The 16,787-nt window shown below is 41.1% G+C and overlaps 1 long non-coding RNA gene across 1 annotated transcript; it reads left to right on the plus strand.

Moving 5' to 3' along the window:
• The first annotated feature begins 8 nt into the window (after window positions 1–8).
• On the plus strand, window positions 9–12,410 carry LOC142827064 (uncharacterized). Its single transcript, XR_012901451.1, has 3 exons — window positions 9–143; window positions 7,495–7,757; window positions 12,101–12,410. It is a non-coding gene; the product is annotated as an uncharacterized LOC142827064 (long non-coding RNA).
• Window positions 12,411–16,787: the final 4,377 nt, after the last annotated feature.

A 16,787-nucleotide genomic window follows, 5' to 3' on the forward strand; every position in this document is an offset into this window, starting at 1 on the left:
ACCACGCCGCGCCGGGTGGGGCCGCGGCAGAGGGGCGGAACCGAGGGATTTAAACGCCGCCAGCAGAGAGGGAAGAGGGGGAAGCGGGCCGCGAATGGCCTCCCTCCCCGGGTCATTAGGCGGAGGGGCCTGAAGCCGAAAGGGTAAGCCTTGCTCAGCAGGGTGAACCGAAGTGGGGAGAGGAAGTAGCCCAGGGCTGGCGAAGGGAGCCTGCGGGCTGACGAAGTTGCGGCTACGGCCCCGTCAGCCGGACCAGATGAAAGTTCCATCTGAGTCCTTAGGGCCCTGGGCTGGGGTCCGTGAGAGGGGGCGGGCCCGGACCCCCCTCTCCCCACCAGGAGGAAACCACTTAGCCGATGTCTTGGGGAGACCCGGCGGCTTAATGACCTAATTAGTTGGGACGCACACAGGCGACCGCAAAGAGGGGGTTTGAATTAATGACCCCGTGGGTGACAGGAAGGGGGGGTACCCTGCATCAAAGGGGGGGTACCCCACTACACCTACAAACTAGCACACTTACAGACTTTAAGCTCAGGATGTTTTCTTCTAAATTATTTTTGCACATTGTCAGATAAATGTATTTTTTAGAGTTACTGCTTTGTCTCTGACGCTTACAGAATTTTTGAAGTGTTTTGTGGTTTGTTTGGCTAAGTTACTCAACAAAAGTTTTCCAGGGTGTTGAGAAGAAGTTTCTAAATTCCAGTGGTAGTTTTTCTCCATTGGTTAGGTTGCTATAAATAAGGTCATCACAATCATTGACAAAGCATCCACCAAACTAACACAAAAAAAGTAATTCACAAACAGAAATAATCGAAGATATCCATGCCAAACCAAAATTCTGGGTCTGAAACCCAGAACTCTTGGGGTGTGTCTAGACTACAGGGTTTTGTCGACAAAAGTGGACTTTTGTCGACAAAACTATACCTGCGTCCACACTACTGCTGAGTTCTGTCGACATAACGTCAACAGAAACCAGCAGTTTTGTCGACGCTGGTAGGACACTGTCTCAATAACCTAATCACATGCATCCTACTTCAGAAGACTTTCAAATCTGCACTTGAAAGGGAATCCTCTGAACTGGCATTCATGCTAAAATTCGACTCTCTCTGCAGGGGGCTGAACAAAGACCTCAACTACCTTACCCATTACAAAGATAGCTTCCCCAATTATCACCTCTAATACCATTAACTCACAGACATCTACCCTTCCCCACCTCTAATTTCATTAACTCACAGGCATTTACCTTCCTTCTTTCCCCCCCGCCCCCCCGGTATCCCCCTCCTGTTCTGAAATGTGATTTGTCCTTTTCATGTGTGTTCATTTTTTTTTATTGTATCCTTTGGTATATATGGTTGTGACTATTTTCTTCCACTATTTGATCTGAGGAAGTGGGTCTGGCCCACGAAAGCTCATCATCTAATAAACCATCTTGTTAGTCTTTAAAGTGCTACATAGTCTGGTGTAGCTGAAACAAAATACAGGACTAACACAGCTACATTTCTATCACCAAACTAATAAATAGTAATAATACAGCATTTCTTCAAAAAACAAAAACATGCTTACATGCTAAGTAAAAAGACTCTGAGGCTGTGTCTAGACTGCATAAAAGGGATGCAAATTAGACACATTGCAATTGCAAATGAAGCGGGGATTTAAATCCCCCCGCTTCATTTGCATAAACATGGCTGCCGCATTTTTCCGGCTCAGAGCTTTGCCGGACAAAAGCGCCAGTCTAGACGCGGATCTTTCAGGAAATAAAGCCTTTTCCGAAAGATCCCTTATTCCTTATTTTAAGAGGAATAAGGGATCTTTCGGAAAAGGCTTTATTTTCCGAAAGATCCGCGTCTAGACTGGCACTTTTTTCTGGCAAAGCTCCGAGCCGGAAAAAAGCGGCAGCCATGTTTATGCAAATGAAGCGGGGGGATTTAAATCCTCGCTTCATTTGCAATTGCGATGTGTCTAATTTGCATCCCTTTTACGGAAAAGGGATGCAGTCTAGACACAGCCTGAGACTGTGTAACTATTCCACTTGGTGATTCTTGTCATCACAATATATTCTAACTTTTTCCTTCCCCTTTTCCAGCTGGCAGTATTAAGAATATTGCATAGCCACCTGCATTGTCCTCCTGGTATAGTGAGCAAAAGCCCTCTAAGAGCTATGAAAGAGGAAAAGATTCTTGAATGTATGCTTACATATGTATGCACACACATCCCTTGGCATAAGAATTTACAAATGAGAGTAATTTCCAATGCAGTCCTCACAATGTTTAACATAATTAAGATTCTCAAGAGTTCTCCTTCTAATACTATTGTTTCATACATAAGCTCTTTGGGAAATTCAGTAGATCACTTAAACAATATCTGAACCATGTAAGTGGCCGATATATTTTGCATGGATCCTTAATGCTAACATGCAGCTCCCATAAAATGACTTTAAATGATAACAGGTGTTTATTGTAATGGAAATGTCTAGGCATTGTTGGTGAACATGTAAATTAATTTCACTCTTTATAGAGCCAGATGGCAAATTCTTGAAGTAGCAGCATGGGCAAAATTATGTTCTTGTCACAGAACATGTCTCAGCTGTAGATTCGCTGGTTTCTATATCTAGCTACCCCATAATCTAATACAATACCTTTCTGACGGCAAGATTAACTGGCCTACTCTCTGCCCAAGAAAACTACACTATTTATCATCAGGTAAAAGTGGCTAAAGGTCATACAAACGAACTTCACAAAAGATTAAGAGAAACATTGAGAAACAATAATTTTGTTCTTTTTCTTCCCTGCACTGTGGCCCAGTAGCAGTGTTAATTTAGTATACTGTTTGTTTTCTTGCTGCTTTATCTCATCCAGCAGCCTGGGATTGCAGAAAATGCAGTTTAAGTACAATGCTCAGCAATTAGAAAATCCAAATTTTAAAATTATAAGAGCTAAAGGAACCTTGCCACAGAGGAGGCTTTCAGGCTTGTTCTTGAAGAATCAGGAGCCACCAATGCAATCCTTGCATCATGCAAAAATGTCACATTGCAAATACTGAAACATACACAGATTTGAACAGGACTGATCTGTGAAGTGTGTGATGAGGAGGATTATGTTACTCACACAGTGGGGTGGTCTGTTGCCCTAGCATGGTGGTGGCTGGGCCTCTTACAACCTTAGAAAACAAAGCAGCAGCTCTTGGTATAGACAGGCCCTAGGTTCAACTCCTGTTACTGAGCAAGCATCTAGTGCCGTGGTGTGTAGATGCTCATTGGGAACAGACTAGGGCAAGGAGAAATATATACTTGTAGAGCAAGGCTACTCAATTTGGAAGCCCCGGGGGCCACAGTGATACAGCACATGTGGAGGGCCGCAACTTAAATGTGGTTCCATATACATGCAAATAGCTTTTTTCGTGAATACAAAGATTAAGGCAAGACTACACAACACACAGGCCCCATTTAAGTCAGTTCTGCTGATATTAATAAAATGTAATAATTACCTGATTTCCACCCATATGACAGTACTTTTAATGAGCAATGACAGTCCAGGAATGTAACTACTAAAAGCATATAATCAGAAGACCATTATATTGACTACTTTTTCATTTTGGCTCCCACCCGTGGTCTGCCCTGTTGGCATTCAAGAACACCTTTTTTCAAAAGAGCACTTTAGAAAAAAGGTGTTCTTCCTCGTGAAATGAGGTTTACCGCCGTCGAAAGAAAAGCCGCATTCTTTTGATTTAATTTCGAAAGAACGCGGCTGCAGTCTAGACGCAGGTGAAGTTTTTTCGAAAAAAGGCTGCTTTTTTCGAAAAACCCCTGAGTCTGGACACAGCCCTGATCTTAACAAAGATGATGGAAATGTGGACACCAGGCACACTAAGAAAGATACCACCAGCTCATTTCATACAACAAAATTTTATTTTCTTCTGTATTGGAGAAAGACAGGAATTTGCAATAAGGAGAAGTGAAAACAACATATCTACTTCTACCAAAGAATGGGTGTCATACTCAAATGTTTTGTCCCCATTAGTATTGCTAAATTTATTTCAAATAACTTTTTCACATAGAAAAACTGAAGATTTAAGAGAACAAGAGGCAGTTTGTCCTGGCACCAATCTTTAAAGTTGTATATAATAGTTTATATTACAGTTTAAAATGAACTATATTTTAAACTACAATATTCTTTGTAGTTTGTGCAAAAAAAATAGAGCAATATTAGCGCTGATTGTAACTTGGGTTTATGAATGTATTTGTATTTAATTTGGGGAGCGCTTCATACAATTCAGTTTTATATCCACCAGTTTTGTTCAGATTTCATTGATTCACAATATGGCTGTTGATTAATTACAGTTAACTCATGCAATTAATTCAAACATTGTAATTAATTGCAGTTTTAATTGCACTGTTAATAGAATGCCAGTTTAATAAATATTTTAGATATTTTTCTACATTTTCAAATATATTGATTTCAGTTGCAACAGAAAAGACAAAATCTACAGTGCTTTATATTACTTTTAATTAAATATTTGCACTGTATTTAATAGTATTAATGATAAACAGTATTTTCAATTCACCTCGTACAAGCAATGTAGTGGAATATATTGTTAAAGTGCAACTTACAAATGTAGACTGTTTCATTACATAATTGCACTCAAAAATTAAACAATGTAAAACTTAAGAGCCTACAAGTCCACTCAGTCTTTTTTCTTGTTCAGTCAGTTGCTGAAACAAACAAGTTTGTTTATCTTTACATATGATAATGCTACTTTTTATTTACAATTTCACTTGAAAGTGAGAGCAGGAATTTGCAAAGCACTTTTTCAGACACATTGAAAGGTATTTATGTGCCAGATATGTTAAACATTCATATGCCTTGTCCTGATTCATCCCCCACTCCAGAGGACACTCATTAAAAAAAAGTGTTAATTAAATTTATAATTTAACTCTTTGGGGGAGAATTATAGGTTTCCTATCCTGTTTTACCCTCATTCTGCCATATATTTCATGTTATAGTCAATGTGCTGTTGTTCATTTTAAGAATACTTTCACCGCACATTTGACAAAATGTAAAGCAGGAATCAATGTGAGATTTCTAAAGATACTTACATCACACAACTCATGGTTTAAGAATCTGAAGTGCCTTCCTTCCAAAATCTGAGAAGGAGAAGGTATGGAACATGCTTTTGGATGTCAAAAGAACAACACTCCAATGCAGAAATTACAGAACTTGAATCACCAAAAAAAGAAAATCAGCTTTCTGCTGGTAGCATCTGACTCAGGTGAGGAAAATGAACATAAGTCAGTCTGCTCTGCTTTGAATTGTTGTCAAGCAGAATCTATTATAAGCATGAACATATGTCCTCTGGAATGCTAGTTGAACCATGAAGGCACAAATATTTTGCAGTGCTGATAAGTGGTATTATTCATAGGGTCCTAAATTATTGTTCTTCCAGGCCTCACTAATTCCCCATGAAGAGTGATGCCCCAAAGATGTAGTGAGAAAGGCTGGCTCCCCACACAGCCTCAGAGGTAGAGTAGCCATGTTGTAACACACTACACTGACCCCACACTAGAATAGCCAATAGCTTAATGGTTAGATAACTCACAAGACATGTTAGAGACACAGCTTCACATCTTTTCTCTGCCTGATTTGGATCAAAGACTTGAACCTGGGTCTCCTCTATTCCTCTTGGGTTCTAGCTAAGGGTGGGTTGTCTTCTCCCCCTGGGAGACTGGGTGGGGCACCTTACCCTGTAGTCTGGCCCTGGATATAGACTCTTTTGATGTAATGGCTCAGTGGCCTAGTCTATCACACTCCAATCTGCAGGGTAATAAGGCACAGTGGCTGAGTCTATAGTGTCAGATTGACTCTCCCCTCTAGGGTCAAGGGAGATAGGGGAAAAGGGCCCAGGCCCTCCCTCTCCATTAGGTCCCAGCCCAGGGCCCTGTCAGTGGTAGGTGGTTCCCACCACTAGCTCAGCAGGGAATCCACCCGAAACATACCAAGTCCACCGCAAGGCCTCCTGCTCCCCACCCTGGGTTGCTTCCTACTCCTGTCCACTGACCAGCATAGTCCCTGCCTGTGATAGCTACTGCTGCGGTGCCTGGGCCAGCAGGGGCAGCTGCTCCTGTATTCTGGTCAGAGCTCCTTCCCCTCCTGTGGTCAGCCCCAACTGAGCTGTTCCTCTAGCATTTATACTGGGTCTGCAGATGGAGCATGCCCAGCAGGGCTGTGGGGAAGGAGCCTTCTGAGCCCAGCAAGCCTGGTTAACCCCTCCCAGGCCAGTGCGGGGTTAGTATACCCCGTCACAGGTTCCCTAATTACTGAATTATTGGCTATTCTATGGTGGTTCTCTTCAGTTTCCAATCATAAAAAAAAATCATCTGGACCTCAGAAACCTTCCCAATGAAGGTTTCATTGAAACCAAAGCCTTTTTCTTAAATGTTTTGGTTTCAGCAAATTGGCATTTTCTGACAAAAATAATTGCATTCAAAATTCCATACCTGTTCTGCTCAATAGCTTGTAAATCTGGTCCAAAGGGGGCCACGCAGGAAGTCAGTTACATAGCTAGGGTTATTACTCAAGATCGACTTGTGAAAAACATGGAACTGCTCTGTAATAATCCACGAATACTGTATGTTGACCTGATTATTGTGGGGTTTACTTAATGACTATAATGGATTAAATCAACAGAGCTATTGAGAAATCAACAAGAAAGTAAAATACCTCCCAAAAAGCTGGAGAGTCATCACAGGACAATGGGAGGGCCATTGGCCATGAGGAAATTGGTCCCATCTTCTGTTGAGTTTATCAGACTGGTTTTTGATTAGCAAGGCCAAAAATCCTAGGAACAGAAAGAACAAAGAACACTTGCTAGATAAACTGTATAAACTTAAAAAACAACAAAAGGTCTGGTAGCACTTTATAGACTACTTTATAGACTCAACAAAATATGTAGATGGTATCATGAGTTTTCATGAGCACAGCCCACTTCTTCAGATGACCGGAGTTATGAGTTTAGGATGTGCAGACCCAAAATAAATAGGGTAGAAGGAAGAGTGGGGGAGGAAAAAGAGAAGGGATGGAAAACAAGGAGCAGAGAGAATGAAAATATCAAAGGGAAAAACAAAGTAGGCAGAGCTGGTGCCTAGAAGCACCTGAAGATTGGATAATTAAAAAGGAAGTAGATAAGGCTCAAAGGGAACTAACACAGTGGAAGATAAACAGTGGAAGACAACCTTTCTAAGGGCGTAGGGAGGCGGGCAGGGGAGATACAAATTGTATGGGAGCTGGTAAAACTTCAGTAGTTACCTGCTGGGGATATTTGAAGACACTAGATGTGCCTAGGCCATCATCATAGAATGATAATAGGCCATTAAGGAAAATGGACAAGGATCTAGACTTTTGAATGCTTTATAATTCTCTCACATTGTTGTTTAATCTCAGCTGTAGTACACAACATAATTTGATCTAAGAGAGCTGTCTGTTCAATCTATTCTGGTCACAGAGCCCTAAAGAGGAGAATCAAGTTGCCAACCCAGTCAGATGTGCTGGTTAAGCATGGTTGATAGCTGGACTACAGTGCCCCATCTGAAGAATGAGAGAATTGTGTGATACCACTCAGGATGTGTTCCTTTACCTGACCCAAACATTCAGAGAAAGCGAGCAGAGGGGCTATTTTCCCTTACAACCATGATGACACTTTTGTTTTCAAACATCTGTGCTCATTCCTCCAGATGATCTTCAGTCCTGAAGGCTATTCCTTCTGGTGTAAGTACAGCTCTGTATGTTCACCATGAATATACACCATTTTGCATTTGCATCAGCATCATACATCGTGTCCTCCAAAACATGATTCTGATTTTTGTCCTGCAGCTATTGATTTGATTCTATTGTTCAGTGCCAACAGTGATATGCTTGAAAAGCACTATAGAGTAGCTTAATGAACATATTAGGTAAACAAAGAAATACCTCCCTTTTGGAATCCAAACAAAACATTCTTGGAATTTAAAAAAAAAAAAAAAACAATTACCAGACATCAAACCACTGATAAGCCATTAGAGCAAAACAAGTTTCTACCAAATCATAAAATGAAGGTTCATTAAAGCAAATCTAGAGCTGAGCAACATCATGCAGGGTTTTCAGTAATTGTCTTTATGTTACTTACTTGTGCAGAACAATAGAAAGTTGAAACTGTACAATAAATTGGCTGTAGTGTGTGTGTTTCTCCTGTCATAGGAAATGCAAGTAAGTTTGCTTTCAGCTGAGATGCACAGATCACAGATATAATTAACAGGTCTTGGTCAAGGTTGAAGACTGATGGAAAGCTCAGGCAGAATTCTTAACAGATGTAAATCTCAGGGGGTCCTCAGGTGCCTGCATTCCTGTAGTGTGAGGCTTAGCTGGAAAAGCCTGTGCATGCTGCATGCACAAGCCTCTGGGGTGAAGCTTGCAGAAGAGAGGTGAAGGACAGTCTGGGAATAGCAGCAGATGCTAGGCAGGGGCAGCAGCTGGGCACAGGAACAGCTTTATATCAAGGTGACTTCTTAGCCCTCAGCAGGGGCTTCAATGGGGAACTGGCATGCAGCAGATTGGGAGCCTGGCACCTCAGAGTAAATATTGTAAAGATTTCTCATGAAAATAAAGAGTTCTCCCATCTGTATGTTATCAGACGACGAGGAGCAGTATAGAAAGAAGGAAGGGGAAGAGACTATTTTTTGTTCATGTAGGAGGATGAATTTTTTTAAATGAGTTGTTTTAGTAATCATCTATGTAATTTGAGTGCACTTGATAAAACTGCTGCAACCCCAGCACCTCTGCCGCATCCTAAATAGTGGCAGCATTAATCCACTGCCACTCCTTAGAATGAAAGCTCCATGTAGTGCATGATTCGACTTTTCTACAGTACCTTGGAAATCAAAATTAAAAATAACAAAGTTTATTTACACACCGGGAAGAGGATATAGCTTGCAAGAAAAGGTGGGGAAGGGCGGTACTGTATTATACTGAAGAGCAGATTGGTGTCCAGATAAAATGTTTATTGTGAACAGAGCTGTGGAAAGAAATGAGGTAACAAACTTCTTACAGCTCTTGATAACTGCAGCCTGTGACTGCCCTATTACTATGGAATTGGCTGTGAAGCAATTAACAGACATCTAAGAGACCTACAGACAGTTTCCTCTTGTGCAGAACCAATATCATTTTTGGTGCACAGCAATACCCCATCACAGTGATGCAAAAGCAGTACAGGGCAAGCACTGATGGGACAAAGGACCTAAACACTAATAGTGAGGAGAGACCTGTTGCATCCAGAAGGATGTAATTGCCTCTGAAAGGAGATGGCCAACAATCAAAGAAAGCAGGCACAACAGAGCAACAAGCCAGCCAAGGATCTACCAGCCCTAGAGACAGGCATTCCTGTAACAATCCATCTTTAGTGAGACACTGGAAGATATTGTGATGGGTGCAGTGGCACCCATGTCTGCAACATGATTGCACAAGAATGATAAGTGCTTTGAAGGAACGCAAGACACTCACAAGTTAGCAGACGATGCCAAGAGAGAGCCTACAGAGATACACATCATTATAACAGACAAACACTGAACTATCCAAAAGCCAACCCTCCAGTGAGGGATGAGACTTCCCAAAGAGAGATTGCTAGCTTGGAGACAGAGTTGAGTCTGTCCTGTTGAGGAGACCAAACTCTCTCCAAAGATTGTGGAACAAGCTAAAACCATGGGAAAGATGGGACTGCAGCCAAGCTATGCATTAGCAACCCTCTGCCCAAGAGACATGGGATTGGGGGTGGGGGGTCACAACATCATTTGTTTTCAATGTTTATATTAAAATATTTGTAAAATAGGGAAGATGTTTCATGATCAGTGGATGTGGAGTCAGAAGGCCCATAGGAATGTTACTGACAGGATACCAGAGGCACAGTAAACATGGAAAGCAGAGCTGAAAGCAATTCAGCCATATAAACTCGGGATGTTAAAATATGTTTATTTTTGTAAATGTGTAACTGCTGAAATGTTAAGTGGTTACACATTTACATGCAGGAGGGGGAAAAGCAGGAGCCAGTGCTCGTGTGAATAGAGAGGCAGCAGCATGGGGGAGAATAGGGGTTGTGTGTAACCATGCAGGTTAACCAATGAGCCCAGGCTCAATGGTTAACCATATACATGAGTACACATGCACATCCCTAATATGAACAGTGTAATCCACGCTGTTTAATAAAGTTCCATTTGTTCAACTTAACCTGCTTTTAGCATTACTCTTTGGAAATGAAAAGCCCCAACTCAGAGCCACATTCCTTCTTCTTGCTAGGAAAATTAATGTAACTTCCTTCCGCATCATTTTGGGTGGTTTTTCCCCTCCCACAAGCACTGAGGAGACCTTGGGAACTTGAGATCATAAATCTTTATTTGGGAAAAAGGGAAAAACCAAAAGAAGCATAACCATAAATCTATTTACATACAATGAAAAGAGCAAAATCCAGCCAATGTGTCAGGAATAGAGTCAACACTGCAGTTCCACATATTCATTTTCTGATTTTTCAAGGTTCAGCATTCTTAGTTACACAACAATCCCCACTACTTAATACCCACAGGTCCAGCTAGATTAAGAAACAGTCAGGGAATGATCCGAGAAGGGTTCTATTTTCTATCTGTTACAATGTAGAGAAGTCTACATCGTCAGGCCCTACTTGACATCAGCTCTGCAATTGTGGGGCTAGTCAATTTTCACTGCAAACTTGTGCACTTCTGCCACTGGTCAGAATGCTGTAAAGTTAGTTCAATGTTGTCACCACTGGTCCAATCAGGTCTCACTGTGCAGTCAGCATCACCACCACCCAATCAATTCCAGCCCTAAAGAATCATTCCAGACCAGGGTCAGAATCTGCAGCTGGGAAACCTAGAGGTGGGGGACCTTAAAAAGAATACCTGCTCCTAGCTCTTTTCCCTAGAACATCATAATACACCACCTCCTTGTTGAACTTGCATCCCGTTCCCAAATCACAATCCAATTCCTATAAAAGTCAGGGTGACCCACCTACTTGAAGAGATCTCTTGTGCAATTCTACCACCCATTCATACTTATACAATCAATTCATTGAAACAGATACATTTCAATTAAAGCAATAAAAGATGTTGTGTGAAACTACTCATACATTCCAAGGCCAGACGGGACCATTGTGATCATCTAATCTGACCTTCTGTATAACACAGGCCATAGATCTTCCCTGAGGTAATTCCTAGAGTAGATCTTTTAGAAAACCCTCCAGTCTTAATTTACAAGTTGTCATTGATGGAGAATCTACCATGGCCTTCTGTAAATATAATTATGATTAATCCAAAGAAAATTATTCTCACTGTTAAAATATACATTTTATTTCCAGTCTGAATTTGCCTAGCTTCACCTACCACGCTTTGAATATATAGCCTTATTAATTCCTCGATTAATATATTCATTATTGATTGATTGTGTTCTCATAAAACCAGTGACATGGATTAAGAGTTTGGTCTCCCAAATGACTGCAGTATGAGGATTCATAGGATGAGAATTATGATGTGGAATATCACCACATTTGGAGATTCTAGGACCACACAAAGAACAGTGACCAGAATTGAAGTATTTACAAGGTCTTAATCTTTCATTGCAAATCTAATTAAGCAGATACACAATATCAAAATATTACAACATAAATGGAAGGATAGGAGTAATACAACATACTAATCCTAATACTGGCATTACTTACATTTCCTGGAGGTATCAAATCATTACTCCCATTACCAATAATGGGATGTCAGCTTGGCAACTTCTTCCCCCAAGGAATGCATGCTGGCATGCAGCCTTTATAGTATGTTATTCTGTAGACCCCTGAATCTTATGTGTACGCGTATCAGTTTCAGCCCCTTTCCCTTTCTGCACTTCCACATCCCACTAATTCCAGGGTGTTTTTCACAGACTAACTCCTTAGTTCCTCTTACATTAATTGGCATTAATGTCAATGAGTTACTATGGTAACTTGATGTCATTGCAGAATTTCTCAAGATGTTACTAGGCTACTGTTACTTGTGATATGAACTGATACATTGCAGTGTATTTTCCAGTCTATTGCTGAATAGTTTCCAGACGATCCATGGATCATCACCTTGTAGTGGCGGAGAGGCTTGCGTATTCCAGTGATTCCCAAGAGCGACACTGCCTGAAGCCATGTACTGCCTTAGGGTCACCCATGGCAGAACGGTCAAGGGCAAGGTTCCAGTCAAAGTGTGAGCCAAGAAGTCCTCAACAGCAGAGCAGATGGAGGATAACTGCACAATGGAGGTGAAACTGTTGTGTAATGTTACAGCGGATGAAGGCTGCAGCACATAGAAGATCTCCAGTCGTCATGGTATCCAGGCCATTGGTTTCAAGCCCTTTAAGTCAATTCAGAAATGTTTTGTTTCATCATTTGGATCAAAATAAAATTGACATTATCAAAATTGAAATGTTTAGTTTATTGAGCTTTGTGTTGTGCGAAGCTCTAAAAAGCTTTGTGTTGTGTTTTCCGACAGTGGAGCAGTGCCTCGGTGGAAGTTGTTATTTGAAAACTTAACGCCCCATTTTTTTCTTATGAACCAGGATAGCTCTCTCATAATGCAGACAGAGTCATACATCTGCCATGATGCACCACGCAGCATAAAGGGAAGTCTGCATATTATTATGGGAAGATTTAGTCCACAAGGGAATCCAGCAAAAATGGGCCTAAATGACAACTCCCATCAGTCAATGCACAGATGGAGAAATGCAGTTAAATGTTTTCTTAAATTGTAAATTAAGTATTTTGGGTCAGTTCAAAAATATTTCAATTCTGGTCAAACTAATTCAAAATGAAATATTTCATTTGAATTTTCCCACTAGACAAATATGAACATTCTCAGCAAAATCCAAATTTTCACATGAAAAAGTCATTCCAACGGAAACTTCCTGACCAGCTCTTTTATCAGCAAAAGTAATTTAGAGCAGCCTTTAGGCTTCTCTAAGTTAGCCCATCCCACAAGCCACCTTCATGTACATCCATTCTTATTCTATCCCTAATTCAATTAAAAAGCGACAGCTTTACTAACCTGGCCACTTACCCGGCTGTAATCACAGTGTCATTACATTCATAATATGTTGATCTTTCTCTAATCCCTGCTATAGCTGGGCCCATGAAGAATATAATGTCAAGTTAACAGTTTCACCTAATAAAACCAAAAAATATATAAGATGAACTACATACTTTTCCTAGCATTACTTCACTGGATGTTATAACAGAGGTATTCCTATTTGTGTTGCCTTTCCATGGGCAAGAAATACTGTGAGAACCTGTCTTAAAGCAGTAGGAATTCTCTTGCCTGTGGTGTCTTTTGAGTAGAAAACATTCTTGGTCAGTAATAAACAAAGGGGCGTTTTTTTCTAAACTTTTTTAAAAAGAAGGTGTGGGAGTAGCAGATGCCTCAATGATATAAAATGAGCAACTCAGGCCTAATGGTGGGAGATGGAGTGGTTTTGATTGGAATGATGGGAGTAGATTAGGCCTAAACTTTAGGAAAACATGTCTAAAGTGTTTGTGGACATTACACTTTTGGCCTTTAAGAAGTATTCTACCCAATTTTCAGAAATGAGGGGATATCAGTGGGTTAGGAGAAAGCCACGTAGCATTATATCTACTGATAAAGGACCAGAGCTAAGATTAGAGAAGCACTGAATCTGTGCTAGATCTTTTCAGGTCACTGCTGTCACTTTGCAATGTGCTTTTTCAGTGATGCATTTGTAACTAAAGTGTCTCCACCAACAGAGAAAGAAGACATTGTTTCTTTAGCACATTCTTTCTGTGCCAAGGAGGAGGATTTTCAGTTTACATTTCTGTGATGAACCATGTAAGCAGTAACAGATGGCTCTAGGATTGGAGTGAAGACATGGAGATACCAGGGGAGTTGAAAGAGAAGTTCAGAGCATAACAACCTGCTTTCAAAACCTTCCCTAAAAAAGATACTACACTGTAAATACGCTTCCCTGAAACCATTATTTTCTGTTAATTTAACAAAGACGGTAAAAAGCAGAGAAGTATTTATTTAAAATTTCATAATAAAACTGCAAAAAACCCAAACATTCAATTTAGGTATTTAGGTGATCCCCATCTCTGTAGTATCTTGCTTCCAGAATTATTTCCCCTTCTTTCTACAGTAGGAAAGTATTATCCCAGTGTTACAAATGGGAACCTAGGATACAGAAAAATTCAGTGACTAGGCCAAAAATCACATATGAAATCTGTAGCAGAGTAAGGCACTGAATTCATGCTGATAAGTTCCTGTGGTGGGGCATCTGCCCTGCACTGCCCTTTTAATGGTTAAAACCCAGCCCTGGGGCTGTGAAGCCCACAGCTGTGGCAGGTAGCAGCCAATTAGGGCCCAGTTAGGGCTGTATAAATAGGGGCTCCAGGAGGGAAGATGTTGCTTTAGCTGGGAAGCAGAAGAGACCTGGCTGCCAGGGAAGCTGGAGGCTTCCTGAGACAGAGCAGTGCTGGGGAAAGGCAGGCAGAGCTGGAGAGTTCTGACCTCACCTCACTTCCAGGCTGCAGGGCTTGAGGCAAGGCTTGAGTGTACTGGGGCTGCAGGGAAACAGCCAGGAAAGGCAAAGGCTGTAGGTCCACACTCCCTTGCCAATGATGAGTGGCCATTTCAGACTGCAGTTTGCCCCTGAGGTGAGGGGCTAGATGATGACTGGCAGTGGATCACTGAGGCAAGGTGGGTACAAGGGATGGGGGAGGGGTTCCCTGGAGAGGAGGACCCCTGAGTGCAGTTGCACTGACCTTAAGACAGTCTGTGGAGGAAAGGGCACAATGGCCAGGAAGGGACTCAGAGCTGAACCAGATAAGATCTGGAACAGAGGTTTGGACACTGACCAGCAGAGGGAGCTCTGAGTCCGGAGTGCTGATTCCCAGAGTGATCAGCAGAAGGTGCTGCAGTGGTGAGTCATGTTCTGTTACATCCCACGAGGCATACCGGGGAGGTCGACAAATGCCTTTGATGTCGACTGCAGAGCGTCCAGACCACAGCGCTGTGCCGCCAAACAGCTGATCGGCACAGAGCAGCAGCCATTTTAATTTAAATGAAGTGGTGATTATTTAAATCACCGCTTCATTTGGGTATGTCTAGTAAACTAATATACATGTCTCTGGCGACAGAGCCGTGTAGTCTAGACATGCCCCAAGGTTGGTATTATAAGGAATAAGTAGGGATTTCTAGTTTTTGCAAAAAACTCCACAAAGTTACCCAGAGTTTGGCATTATTTCCCTATTTGCAGGCAACCATATATATTAGAGGTAATTAGTCTATGACCAGACTTGTGGTCAAATATTTTATGGGATGAGAAAATCTGCTTAAGACCAAGTAACGATTTAAAACAAACAGATACATACTAATTGGGACATGTGATATAAAGCACTGCCCTGCACAAACCTAGGAGTTAGTGAGTGAGAAGTTTAGAAAGATTCCACTGTAATGCCACTTCATGCCTGCTTGAGACCAAATCAAGGAAGACCTACTCCCATTTGAGTAACTAGCCTGGATGTTGAGGAGAAGTGCTTACTCACCTTCTATTCCTCTTCCTACAAGTCATGCAGAGAGTTAAAACCCAAAAGAGACCACTAGATCATCTAGCCTGGTCTCAACCCAATACAGTTGTTCAACGCCAGCCAGTACCTGTATTCTAAATCCACTAACATAAGCAACTTCATTATACAATTAGTCATAAATTTGCATAGCTCTCTTTAAATTAAGCTGTTTGCCTACACAGCTTCTATTAGAAGACTGTTCCAGAACCTTACACCTCTGATTTATTTAGAAACCTTCTTCCAATTTCCAGCCTGAATTTGTTCATGGCCAGTTTATATTCCTTTGGTCTTTACCCATGACTGTATTTATGGAGAGAAATAATATTCACTCAAAGTGTTTATCCAAGCTCTTCTAGGACACATCAGGGCTAAAGTCAAATTAAGCTACACAACTTCAGCTACGTCCATTGTGTAGCTGAAGTCAAAATGGCTTAATTCGGCTTTTGGCACTGTATACACAGCAAGATGTCAAAGGAAGAACACTTCCTTTGACTTCCCTTTCTCTTCATAAATGAAGGTTATAGGAGTTGGAGTAAGAAGTCCTCCAGCTTGACATTATTTTGAAATATAGGCTTGTAGTGTAGACGTGCACCATGTTATTTTGGACAGAAGCACTATGTTATTTCAGAGAGGAGACTAGGGGTACATCTACACAGCTGTAGATGTACCCCTTGTCTCGATGCGTAAGATAGGTCCTCCATTCTCCTTATTTTAAAAAAACCAGTTATTTTCTCAAAAAAGGAAATCAAGTCAGTCAGGTATGACCTACATTTGGTAAATCCATGTTGCATTATATCCTTTTTCAGTATTTGTTTTTTGGAACATTATTCTTTCCTTCATAATTTGCTATAATTGATCTGTAATTTCCCAGAGCATTTTTTCCTCTTTTTCTTTAATATTGATATTAAATTAGCCATTCTCTATTGATATGGTAGTGCCACCAAATAGCTCTATTGTATATTCTATTATGTTACATTGTAGGATCTTCTACACTCAGCTCAGCCAAGGGAAACACACCAGACAAAGGTCAAGAAAAATGCTATGGGGACATCCCCAAGATGAGGAAATGCAACATTTATATCAATCTGAGGTAATGTACAATGAATTTTAAAGGATCTGCTTGAGAGAGGAAACTCAGTACATCAAGAATTGGATGC

This window comes from Pelodiscus sinensis, chromosome 1 (assembly GCF_049634645.1).
Source record: "Pelodiscus sinensis isolate JC-2024 chromosome 1, ASM4963464v1, whole genome shotgun sequence".
NCBI classification, from domain to species: Eukaryota; Metazoa; Chordata; order Testudines; family Trionychidae; genus Pelodiscus; species Pelodiscus sinensis.